We start from the raw sequence: 12,134 nt of genomic DNA, 5'->3' as shown, positions 1-12,134 counted from the left end.
CAGCCCAGGGGGCATTCTCTATCAGAAGTCTTTCCATTATGTTACAACTATGAAAGACAGTTCTATAGATGATTAAGTCCAATCTTCTGCTCTGAGAAAGAGTGCTCTAACACTTCCAAGAAGATGGACTATAAGCTTACTTTATAAAAATGAAAAACAAGGTTTGGGGAATCATTTCAAAATTTGGTTCATGATTCTACAAACAAGGTGGAAATGGCCTAACCTGCAGGCATTCTTTGTGTAATACCATCGTAAATAATTCCCTCTTTGATTTTATCTTTCCCTTGGTATGCCAAAAAATGGGACCCAAAAAGCCTTTCTCAACTCCAGCCCTTATTAAACATGGCTGGGCTTGATTCCTTAATCCCAAAACATACTAACAATATGCCTCTTTGGTCACAAAAAAAGATAATTTCCTTCTACAAATTAGCTTTGCCTCTTATAATTAATACCAGTGATATTTAACCTTCAAGCTCAACCCTATCTTTGAGACTCTGATGGAACTCAGACTCTCTTTCCAGAAAAATACACATTAATACATGAATTTGTATTCAAAGTTCAGGGTTTCATGGGTTCTCTGAAGCCCATCTATATTCTTCTAAGGTTAAGATTCCTGATATTCCAAGATATTTTTTCTTTCCACTTCATTCATTCATGGATACATTCATTCATTCACTCACTCATTCATTCACCCAGCCAAATATTTGACTTGTGGCATACCATGCACAGCCCTCAGTCCATTACAGTCATGGTATCTTCTGTTGCACCCAGGCTGTGGGTACCTGCAGGCTCTAGAGGAGTGTTATTCTCTGTGCTGTGTCACAATGCCATTCTGTGACCTGGGAGAGAGATTCTTCTTGCTCTGCAGAAGAGTGAGTTACCTTGTTTAACACACTCCTGCAGCATCATTTCCCTCAGGATGGATAGCCCCTTGTAGCTCTGTGAAACCCTTTTCCCTAGTAACACAAGGTTTTGGAGAAAACACCTGATTCTGGATCAGAAGGCTTGCACTTAGCCCCAGCAGTACCACTTTTCAACCACACATACCTTGGCAAGTCATGTAATGTCTCTAACTCAATTTCCTCCTCCATGAGATACAGCTAATAACTACTGCCTCACATCACCTTCCTCTTGGAGTGTGAGTAGAAAGTAACAAGACAATGTACATGAAAGCATTTTGTAAGCCACATAACAAATGATTATTTGTATCACTGTTGTTGTTATGCAACTGGTGTTGAAAATAAGAACTGCATCTTCACTTTGAATCTAAAGAGTTACAGAGAGGGTCAAGAGATCACTCCTAATCAGAGTTCTAGTTTTCTATTCTGAATTCAAACAGAGTTATTCAAATCAAGTTATTGAAACAGATCAAGTAGCACATTTCTAAAACTATGGGACCTCTCTTGAGGCGATTCTCAACCTCTTATTTGTAGTGCACTGCATTGGAGTGAATTACATGCACACACCAACATTCTCCCCACAGAAACTTAGATATATTGTAGGTGTTTTCACAATGAAAGTACACTTTATAATTGTTTTTCTTGAGAGTATCTTGAAAGACTTTTGCCAGTAGAATTAGGATTCTTTTGGTGGCAAGTAATAGAAACCAACTCTGTTTAACTTCCAGATGAGGAATTTATTTTCCAGATGCAACAGGGTCCTGTAGCTCGCTTGAGTTGGCCCGAGTGGTCAGGAGGGGCTGGGGCTGAGATCCAGAACCCTCAGAACTTCACCTGTCTGTGTGGTGTGCTCACATGGCTCCTGGCTCTTTCTCATCAGATCAGCTTCCTTGGAATCTCTGGTCCCATGGCAGGCAGATGTGAGTGTATGCAACTCTTCACTTGACATGTCTGCACCCAGCTCCTTAGACAGACCTAAGCTAGCTCTCTGTCTCAATTCCACATCCTCAGAAAAGGGGTTCTGATTGTATCCTCTAAACAGGAATTAGATGACAGTGATCTTACAAGCCTATAGCTTCACTTACCTCCAGGAGAAAATAACTTTATTACCTAGAACTGAAGCCCAAAATATCCAAGACTCTTCTGACTGGCCAGTGTAGGTTACATGTCTCCCCTGGACCAATCAAGTGTGAGAGGTGGAATAGTTTGAACAATATATAGGGATACAGTGTGGAAATGAGGGGCAGACAAAACAATGTATCTAGCCAATGTATACATGTACCCACCTCTTTCTACAGGTTTCTGCCATAGTACTTATCACCCTCACCCTTACTGACAAAGTAAAATGAGGAAAGTCAGACCCTACATATCTGCCAGAAGGTGTATCAAAGGTACGTCTGTGTGAAGCACCTAAATTCTGAGTTTCTTTCCCTGTGTGATTAAAGTTTTTTCATTGTATCAGATTTACAAAATTTGGAAAGCTCCAGCTGGTTCTTTCTTCTCCTCTCTCTTCTCTAAATCTCTGGAGGAAAAGATATTGCTAACTGTAAGGAAATGAGAAAAAGCCAAGTCTCTGCTGGAATCATGGACAGAGAAGGGCTGTATTTAAACAACTGCTGTTTTAGTTCTCACAAACATTTTCTTTGAGGGTATTTTCCATTAAAACAAACAAACAAACAAATAAAAACCTCAGAGAAAAAGTAAGGGCCTTAGGAAATCAGTCTCAAATGGTAGGATTTCAGGCATTATCAACAGGCAGGGTGGTGATGATCTGGATGAGCAAAAGGCAGAATCCTCCAGCAAAAGGCAGAACTTCTAAAATCATGGCAGGATGGGGGAAAGCAAAGGGATATTGTATCAGTACAGGAAGACAACAGAGTATTTCACAGTTACTTTTTTCTTTTGACTTACCTGGTGTCTCAGATGGTAAAGATCTGTCTACAGTGCAGAAGACCCCAGTTTGATCCCTGGGTTGGGAAGATCTCCTGGAGAAGGAAATGGCAATCCACTCCAGTATTCTTGCCTGGAGAATTCCACGGACAGAGGAGCATGGCAAGCTACAGTTCATACAGTCCATGGGGTCGCAGAGTCGGACACGACTGAGCAACTAATACTTTCGCTTTTCTTTTGATTTTTATCTCTTAAGTTTTTAAATTGAGGTAACATTGGTTTACAACATCATATAAGTTTCATGTGGACAACTTTGTACAGTTGACCCTTGAACAATACAGGTTTGAACTGTGCAGGTCCACTTATATGTGAGTATTTTTCAGAAAATAGGTAATATGATACTACATGATCCATGGTGGGTTGGCATCCCTAAGCCTCATGTTATTCAAGGGTGAACTGGAAGTAGACTTCTGCATACACCACAGTGTCAGTTCAGTTCAGTCGCTCAGTCGTGTCTGACTCTTTGCAACCCCATGAATCGCAGCACGCCAGGCTTCCCTGTCCATCACCATCTCCCGGAGTTCACTCAGACTCACGTCCATCGAGTCAGTGATGCCATCCAGCCATCTCATCCTCTGTCTTCCCCTTCTCCTCCTGCCCCCAATCCCTCCCAGCATCAGAGTCTTTTCCAATGAGTCAATTCTTTGCATGAGGTGGCCAAAGTACTGGAGTTTCAGCTTCAGCATCAGTCCTTCCAATGAACTCACCAACAAAAGTTTAGTTTCCATCTGTTACCATACTGAGAGAGTTGATTCCTAGGTAGGTTGATAAGAAGTCTGGGGTACCCCAGGAGGAGATAGGGGTGTGGAATTCTCAAGGAGGAGGAAAGGACAAACACCTTTTTTTCTCTACATTCCTTAGTCTTAGTCACATAAAACGTTTTTTTCTTTAAACCCTGAACTGATGATTACCCAACAAAAAATTCAGTTTAAAGTCTGTACTAAGGATTATATAACAACAATGTGTCCTGCTTGAGGACAGTTTCTCCTTCTTGAAAACCTCTGGACTAATCCTATTATCTTAGAATGTATATTATGGGAGTGGGTCTGGTAAAATCTTTCTATTGCTAGCTCTAATCCTGTTATCGTATATTGTGGGAGTGGGTCTGGTAAGACCCTTTACTGTAATAAGGTATATAACTCCCTTGCTAAAACTAACGAGGGGGGCACTCTCTGCCCCCCTTCTGATATCTGTGTCAGAAGCTTTCTCATTAATTTTTCACATTAATAAAACTCTGCCACACAAAAGCTCTTGAGTAATCAAGCCTGGTCCCTGGTCCCGAAGCTAAATCTTCTTTGGAGATCACAAATCTCACACCATTCACTGTGAGCTAAGAGTACAGTTGGGCCCAGTTACCCTTCTTGCCTTCCCCACATAGTAACTTTTTCAGAGGGCAGTGCAAGAATTGTTACTCCATTTCCTAGTGCTAAAACATGACATCACATACAAACTGTGGCTTGCATTTTATACCTGAGTATACACGTAGGTACTTTAGATATTCAGGATCAGGGAACTCAATCAGGCTGATGTTCATTTTGCAGATGCAGTTAAGGGGTTCACAATGAGCTTTTACTTGAATCAATTTTTTTTTTTTAGTTTCTATTTACCATTAAGAACCAGACATTTTACAACTCTGTTAAGTTAGAAGCTAAATTACAGAAAAAAATTATCAAGTACAATGATTTTCTCTTCCATCTGGTAGGAAAAGATAATCCAGAAATTTATAGCTTTCTTATCCTAAAGGATGTTCACCAGTTGTGTAACCAATTGAGCATTCTTATTCTCAGCCTTAGTTTCCTTTTTCCATTCATTCCCTGTAAAATCCTGGTTTTTCATATCATCTGTGGAATTCGCTCTGTCATTCTTGTCGTGCTCTCATTAAATGTATTCTTGTATTCTTGCATGAATACATAAAACATTGACAAATGTTCACTGTTTGCATTAAAATAATGTTTTAATATGTTGACAATAATAACTTGGGTTTCCTTGTGGGCTCTAATTTCCTATTTCTTACTTCCTTTCCAAATCCCTTGCCAGCTTTTTCAAAAGGTAGATTCTGGGTCTCTTCCCAGAAATTCTGATTCAGTGAGATCTTGCGGATAAGTATTTTAAAATGTTTTCCTTGTGATTCTAATATATTACTAAATTTAACTCAATACTTTGATTAATATTAACAGTAATAATACTAAAACTATTATTTATTGCATTAAATTATACTAACATCAACTATTGCACATTTACTGATTATATAGCCCCTGTGCTATTTGCACTTCATTCTCATTCTGCCATTTAATTTTACCTAATCCCTATCCAATCCCTAGAGATAAAGAACTCCTTTGGAAAGCTACATTTGATCATTTAGGCTACAAGGCTAGCGGGGTGTGTGTGTATGTGTGTGTATGTGTGCTCAGTCATGTCTAACTCTTTGCAACCCCATGGACTGTAGCCCACCAGGTTCCTCCATCCATAGAATTTTCCAGGCAAGAAATACTGGAGTGGGTGGCCATTTCCTACTCCAGGGAATCTTCCCCACTCAGGGCTTAAACCCACGTCTCTTGTGTCTCCTGCACTGGCAGGCAGATTATTTATTGGGAAGCCGAGAGGCTAGATACTTGGTCTTATACAAAAAGAAAGCCTTATAAAGTAAAAATAATAGTATCTGACCTTAATCAACCCTTTCTCTTTGCCAAGGTCCCTACTAAGGAATCAACATTTGGGTGCCTATCTCTTTGTCGCTGATGGAAATGCAATGTTTTTGCATGATCCATCAGTTAATTAATTCATCCAAACAGCGTTTGTCAACCATCAGCCATTTTCTAGTTACTGCCCTAGGGACATCAAGGAAAAAGTATCTTACATTTAAGACACTTATCTGGCTTACAAGGTCAGGGAATTACCTTTTATCTAAAAATCAGCCCTTGGCCAATTGTGGTATTTTTGTCTATACTCCCAACACCTGCCTAGGATTGGGAGCTCCTAAATTTATGATCTTGGATGATAATGAATGTAGAGGGATCTGTCGAGACCTGACTACTTCTAAATCTCCTGGGCACTTGTTAAGAGGAAATTATTTTATCCAATATTATCTCTACCTCCACCCCCTAACCCTTGCAACCTTTTTCTCTCAAATAGAGTCTGGTGGAAGGTTCAAATTAAATCTTTGGTCAATAGTTAGATGGTACATAGGACTGAAAATCCCAAGAGTTAATGAGTAGAATTCAGGAGATCTTTGAACTTGGATGGGAAAAAGTATATCTTTATTTTCATTAACCTCTAACTAAAATGAATCTTTAATTATGCATGTTGATAATGTCGACTAAAAAAGATATACAACTTAAGAGTTGTGAGTTAAGTTTTATTTGGGGCAAAATGAGGACTGCAGCCCAGGAGGCAGCAACACAGATAGCTCTGAGAGACTGCTCCAAAGCAGCAGTGGGGGAAAGTCAATATATAAGTTTTTGGTGAAGGGGGAGTTCAATACCATGAAGTACTCATTTTACAAAAGGGTTTTTGTTAGTCATGAGGATCTGATGTGACCATGAAGGGATTTAGTGCTTCTCTAGATATGGGGAGACGTAAGGATTGAGCATCTGGTCCCATCACTTCATGGGAAATAGATGGGAAACAGTGGAAACACTGTCAGAATTTATTTTTTTGGGCTCCAAAATCACTGCAGATGGTGACTGCAGCCATGAAATTAAAAGATGCTTACTCCTTGGAAGAAAAGTTATGACCAATTTAGATAGCATATTGAAAAGCAGAGACATTACTTTGCCAACAAAGGTCCACCTATTCAAGGCTATGGTTTTTCCAGTGGTCATGTATGGATGTGAGAGCTGGACTGTGAAGAAAGCTGAGTGTCCAAGAATTGATGCTATTGAACTGTAGTGTTGGAGAAGACTCTTGAGAGTCCCTTGGACTGCAAGGAGATCCAACCAGTCCATTCTGAAGGAGATCAGCCCTGGGATTTCTTTGGAAGGAATGATGCTAAAGCTGAAACTCCAGTACTTTGGCCACTTCATGCGAAGAGTTGACTCATTGGAAAAGACTCTGATGCTGGGAGGGATTGGGGGCAGGAGGAGGGAGGGATTGGGGGCAGGAGGAGAAGGGGACGACGGAGGATGAGATGGCTGGATGGCATCACTGATTCGATGGACGTGAGTCTGAATGAACTCCGGGAGTTGGTGATGGACAGGGATGCCTGGCATGCTGCGATTCATGGGGTCGCAAAGAGTTGGACACAACTGAGCGACTGAACTGAACTGAAAGATTGAGATCATAAAATCTGTTCCTAAAAACATCCAACTATCTAAATACCTGTCCCACCAGACTCCCTGGAGCACAGAGTGCCTCACTCCACCCTGAATTCCCTCAGGGGTTGTTGAAGGTCAATAGTTATAGGAGCATGGGGACAATCTCCAAAGAGGCAGATGGCAAATGCCTTTGTTGTTCAGTTGTTGGCAATGCTCTTGGTAAGCGCCAGTTTGCAGTTGACAATAGCAAGCCACAGTACTATAAACAAGCCATGGCTTTGTCATCATTACAAAGTCGTTTTTTTCATATTACTTGTAGGCATCTGTTAATACTGTTCATCGCTTTGGTATTATATTTATTAGACTAGCTGTTAAGTAAGTAAGTAAATTCAGTCACTCAGTCGTGTCTGACTCTTTGTAACTCTACGGACTGCAACACGTCAGGCTTCCCTGTCCATCACCAGCTCCCGGAGCTTGCTGAAACTCCTGTCCGTTGAGTCAGTGATGCTATCCAACCATCTCATCCTCTGTCATTCCCTTCTCCTCTTGCCTTCAATCTTTCCCAGCATCAAGGTCTTTTCCAATGAGTCGATTCTTCGTATCGGGTGGTCAAGATTAGCTGTTAGATCTTATTATTTAGTGCAAGAGTAAAGAATCACATAATTACTAAATTACATCAGAGATTTAAAAAATATATATTTTGCAAACTTTATTTCCATATAATCAGTTTTCTTTTTAAACCTGCATTTTACACATTAAAAAACATTATTCTAGGGCCTCCCTGATGGCTCAGTGGTAAAGAGTCTGCTTGCCAATGCAAGAGACATGGGTTTGATCCCTGATGCAGGAAGATCTCACATAGCTAGGAGCAACTAAGCCCACACACCACAACTACTGAGGCCCGCATGCCCTAGAGCCCATGCTCCACAACGAGAGAAGCCACTGCAATGAGGGCGGGCACACCACAACTAGAGACTAGCTCCTGCTCACCGCAACTAGAGAAAAGCCCACGTGCAGCAACTGAGACCCATCATGTGCCTGCATGCTAAGTCACAACAGTGGTGTCCGACTCTGTGTGACCCCATGGACTGTAGCCCACTAGGCTCCTCTGTCCATGGGATTCTCTAGGCAAGAATACTGGAGTGGGTTGCCGTGCCCTCCTCCAGGGGATCTTCCTGATCCAGGGATTGAACCAGCATATCTTATGTCTCCTACATTGGCAGGTGGATTCTCTACCACTAGCACCACCTGGGAAGCCCCAGGATACATCACACCCAAAAATAAATAAATAAATAAGTTTAAAAAATCATTCTGAGAATCCAAGGCTGTACTCCCTCCAACAGCACACATTAAGAATCTTTACCTATCCCTTTCTCTGTGCTCAGTTCCATGATACTGCACATGCTGTGTAATATAGAGAAATATCAGATACCTGACATGCACAGAAGATATCCCAAAGCTATCATCATTATCTAACTTCATAAATGTCACTGAGTACAGCAGGTAGGAATCTCCATACAAAAAGTTCAGTGTGCAAGCAGTTTAACTAACTTTTTCACAAGAGGCTGTGATGGAAACCAGCCTCAGTCAATTCAGTGTGCACCTCTCCTTTTGAGGTTGGCTATCTGTTTTCCTGGTGGAGGGGTAGTGTAGCTCCCACAGGGCTTTGTGGGACAGGTTTACCTGCTGGTGGTCTCCTCTGCTTTGAAACCCTCAGCCCCACCTGATCTCAGTACCCCAGGCACCAGGGGGCTGCTGGATGGTGCTTGCTCCTAGTCTCAGTTCTGTCCAGTTCAGTCACTCAGTCGTGTCCAACTCTGTGACCCCATGGACTGCAGCAAGCCAGGCCTCCCTGCCCATCACCAACTCCCGGAATTTACTCAAACTTATGTCCATTGAGTCAGTGATGCCATCCAACCATCTCATCCTCTGTCATCCCCTTCTCTTCCTGCCTTCAATCTTTCCCAGCATCAGGGTCTTTTCAAATGAGTCAGTTCTTCGCATCAGGTGGCCAAAGTATTGGACTTTCAGCTTCAGCAGCAGTCCTTCCAATGAACAGTCAGGACCGATCTCCTTTAGGATGGACTGGTTTGGATCTCCTTGCAGTCCAAGGGATTCTCAAGAGTCTTCTCCAACACCACAGTCCAAAAGCATCAATTCTTCGGTGCTCAACTTTCTTTATAGTCCACTCTCACATCCATACATAACTACTGGATAAACCATAGCCTTGACTAGATGGACATTTGTTGGCAAAGTAATGTCTCTGGTTTTTGATATGCTGTCTAGGTTGGTCATAACTAATAAGTCTTTTAATTTCATGGCTGCAGTCACCATCTGCAGTGATTTTGGAGCCCCCCCAAAAGAAAGCCTATCATGTTTTCACTGTTTCTCCATCTATTTGCCATGAAGTGATGGGACCAGATGCCATGATCTTAGTTTTATGAATGTTGAGCTTTAAGCCAACTTTTTCACTTTCCTCTTCAACTTTCATCAAGAGGCTCTTTAGTTCCTCTTCACTTTCTGCCATAAGGATGGTGACATCTGCATATCTGAGGTTATTGATATTTCTCCCAGCAATCTTGATTCCAGCTTGTGCTTCCTCCAGCCCAGCGTTTCTCATGATGTACTGTGCATATAAGTTAAATAAGCAGGGTGACAATATACAGCCTTGACATACTCCTTTTCCTATTTGGAACCAGTCTGTTGCTCCATGTCCAGTTCTAACTGTTGCTTCCTGACCTGCATACAGATTTCTCAAGAGGCAGATCAGGTGGTCTGCTGTTCCCATCTCTTTCAGAATTTTCCACAGTTTATTGTGATCCACACAGTCAAAAGCTTTGGCATAGTCAATAAAGCAGAGATAGATGTTTTTCTGGAACTCTCTTGCTTTTACAGTGATCCAGCGGATGTTGGCAATTTGATCTCTGGTTCCTCTGCCTTTTCTGAAACCAGCTTGAACATCTGGAAGTTCAAGGTTCACATCCTGCTGAAGCCTGGCTTGGAGAATTTTGAGCATTGGTTTGCTAGAGTGTGAGATGAGTGCAATTGTGAGGTAGTTTGATCATTCTTTGGCATTGCTTTTCTTGTTCCTGATTTAGGGTTGCTTTAATGCTGACTCTGTCTGATTGCTGAGCCTAGACATGTGTGTGGGGAACATCCTGTTCTTCTCAAGCCATGCCTAGAAACTCTCCCATTTTTGTCCTGGGTCCATCTTCCCACAAGCACCACAGAGCTATTTCTTCTCAGGAGTCTCATCCTTTCCCAAAGCAAAACCAGAAGCAGGGCACAGCTCCTGTCTCCTCTCAGTCTCCCTAAATCACAGGATTTTTGTCAGTCACTCCTAGAACTTCATCCAGCTGAGCATAGGTCAGCAGCATGGAAGTGAAAGAAAGAGTAAAGGGCCATTTTTTCCCAGATACACCCTTGAGTGTAAGCTTCCTTACTCTTTCCTCACCTACTCTTAATTAGAGAAACTTTCCAGTCTGGAAGTCTAGGAAGCTTTGCTCGTACCTTCTCTGTGCCCAGTTTCCTTCATCCTACAATCTGAGATGCAAAAGCAGTATAAAAACTCAAAAACCTTTGCTCTGTCTCCTCCCCCCTGAGGCAGTCTCTCAGCTTGGTGGCCAAATTTAGGGAAGAGTCAAGGGGTTCACAGGAAATACCAGTGAAAACACAGCAGGAGGCTCCAAATGTTTTCCCACCACAAAAACATACAAATCACCTCTTAAAAGCATGAACTCCAGCTGACAAAATTAACCTATGCCTTCTCACCATCAATGCGAAATTCTATTAGTGAGCAGAAACCAACAACGATGTGATGAGACGTGGGTGCTGGCTGCTTGGAGAGGCTCACTCATTAACTGAAAGACTTACTTCTGTGCAATGTGCTGTCAAGTTATAGGAAGAGTCAAAATGGGTACTCTGTAAGATTAACCTTGTGCCCCATCATCTGGTACAAGATGCTCTGTAAGCCCCAGCTTGCATAAGTTTGCCTCCCCTATACTCTGCGTAAACATCCATCTTAGCTCAAGGAAAATTACAGAGATGGAGCAGTGAGTAGGAAGATTTCCCTGCCTAGGACAGTCTAGGCTCTGAAGGGATGAGGTCTGAAGGAGGAAATAGGAGTGGGTCTTCTTCACAAAAAGACAACAAACCTTTGTCGGAGGCAGGAAAGGAGAGTCCCTGTGGTGCTGACTGGCTGCTTCTACCTGAGCTGTGGGCTGGTCCACACGGGGCTGGCTGCAGGTGGGGCAGTGTCTGTCTGAGGACCAGTGTCCGGCTGCCCCTCTGCAGACCTGAGGGGCCCGGTTGGGTTTATGGCTCCCGGTCAGGTCTGCATTTCCCTTGGTTAAGTGGCCAGGTCAAGATGTCACCACTTACCACATTACTATCTGGTAACCTTTTCACCTCATGTGGATGAGCTTTTGGAAGCCAGAAACCATGTGTTATTCATCCATGGCCCTTCACCCTGCACAGGCACTAGCCCACAGGACACACGCCACAGTACTCACTTCCCAAGGTTTGCTCAGCCCTCCCATTGTGTGAGGTTCTGGGCTTACACTTGAAATGCACTATTCTATTTCATCCTCATGAAGAGCCTCTGAGGTACAGACAGCACCTCAGAGAAAAGCAGCTCGTCACCTCGGGTCACACACCTGGTAAAGAACAAGGCCAAGATTTGAATCGGGAGTGGCTGACTTCCAAGGCCTGGCTCCAAAATACCTACAACGCTAAAGAGAAAGCCTGAGAAGCATTCCATGATTTCTCTGTGCCTCTGGAGATGCTGTAAACTCAGAACCCTTGGGGACCTTCCCGGGACAGACCCCTCCTCGATGTCCTCTGCTTTAGCTCCTCTGAAGTACCTAGGTAACAGAATCTGATACACATTTCCTGAGTTGTAACCTGCAAGTACTGTTGGTGGGAGTATGGACCACGGCAACTTTTTGGGGAGGAATTTGGCTTAATTTAGTTAACTTAGTTTTGCACAAACCACAAACCCAGTGACTCAGAAAAGCTGTTCTAGTGTATATGT

Source organism: Bos indicus x Bos taurus, chromosome 7 (genome assembly GCF_003369695.1).
Source record: "Bos indicus x Bos taurus breed Angus x Brahman F1 hybrid chromosome 7, Bos_hybrid_MaternalHap_v2.0, whole genome shotgun sequence".
In the NCBI taxonomy this organism is placed as follows: Eukaryota; Metazoa; Chordata; class Mammalia; order Artiodactyla; family Bovidae; genus Bos; species Bos indicus x Bos taurus.
This window is presented reverse-complemented; position numbering follows the sequence as displayed.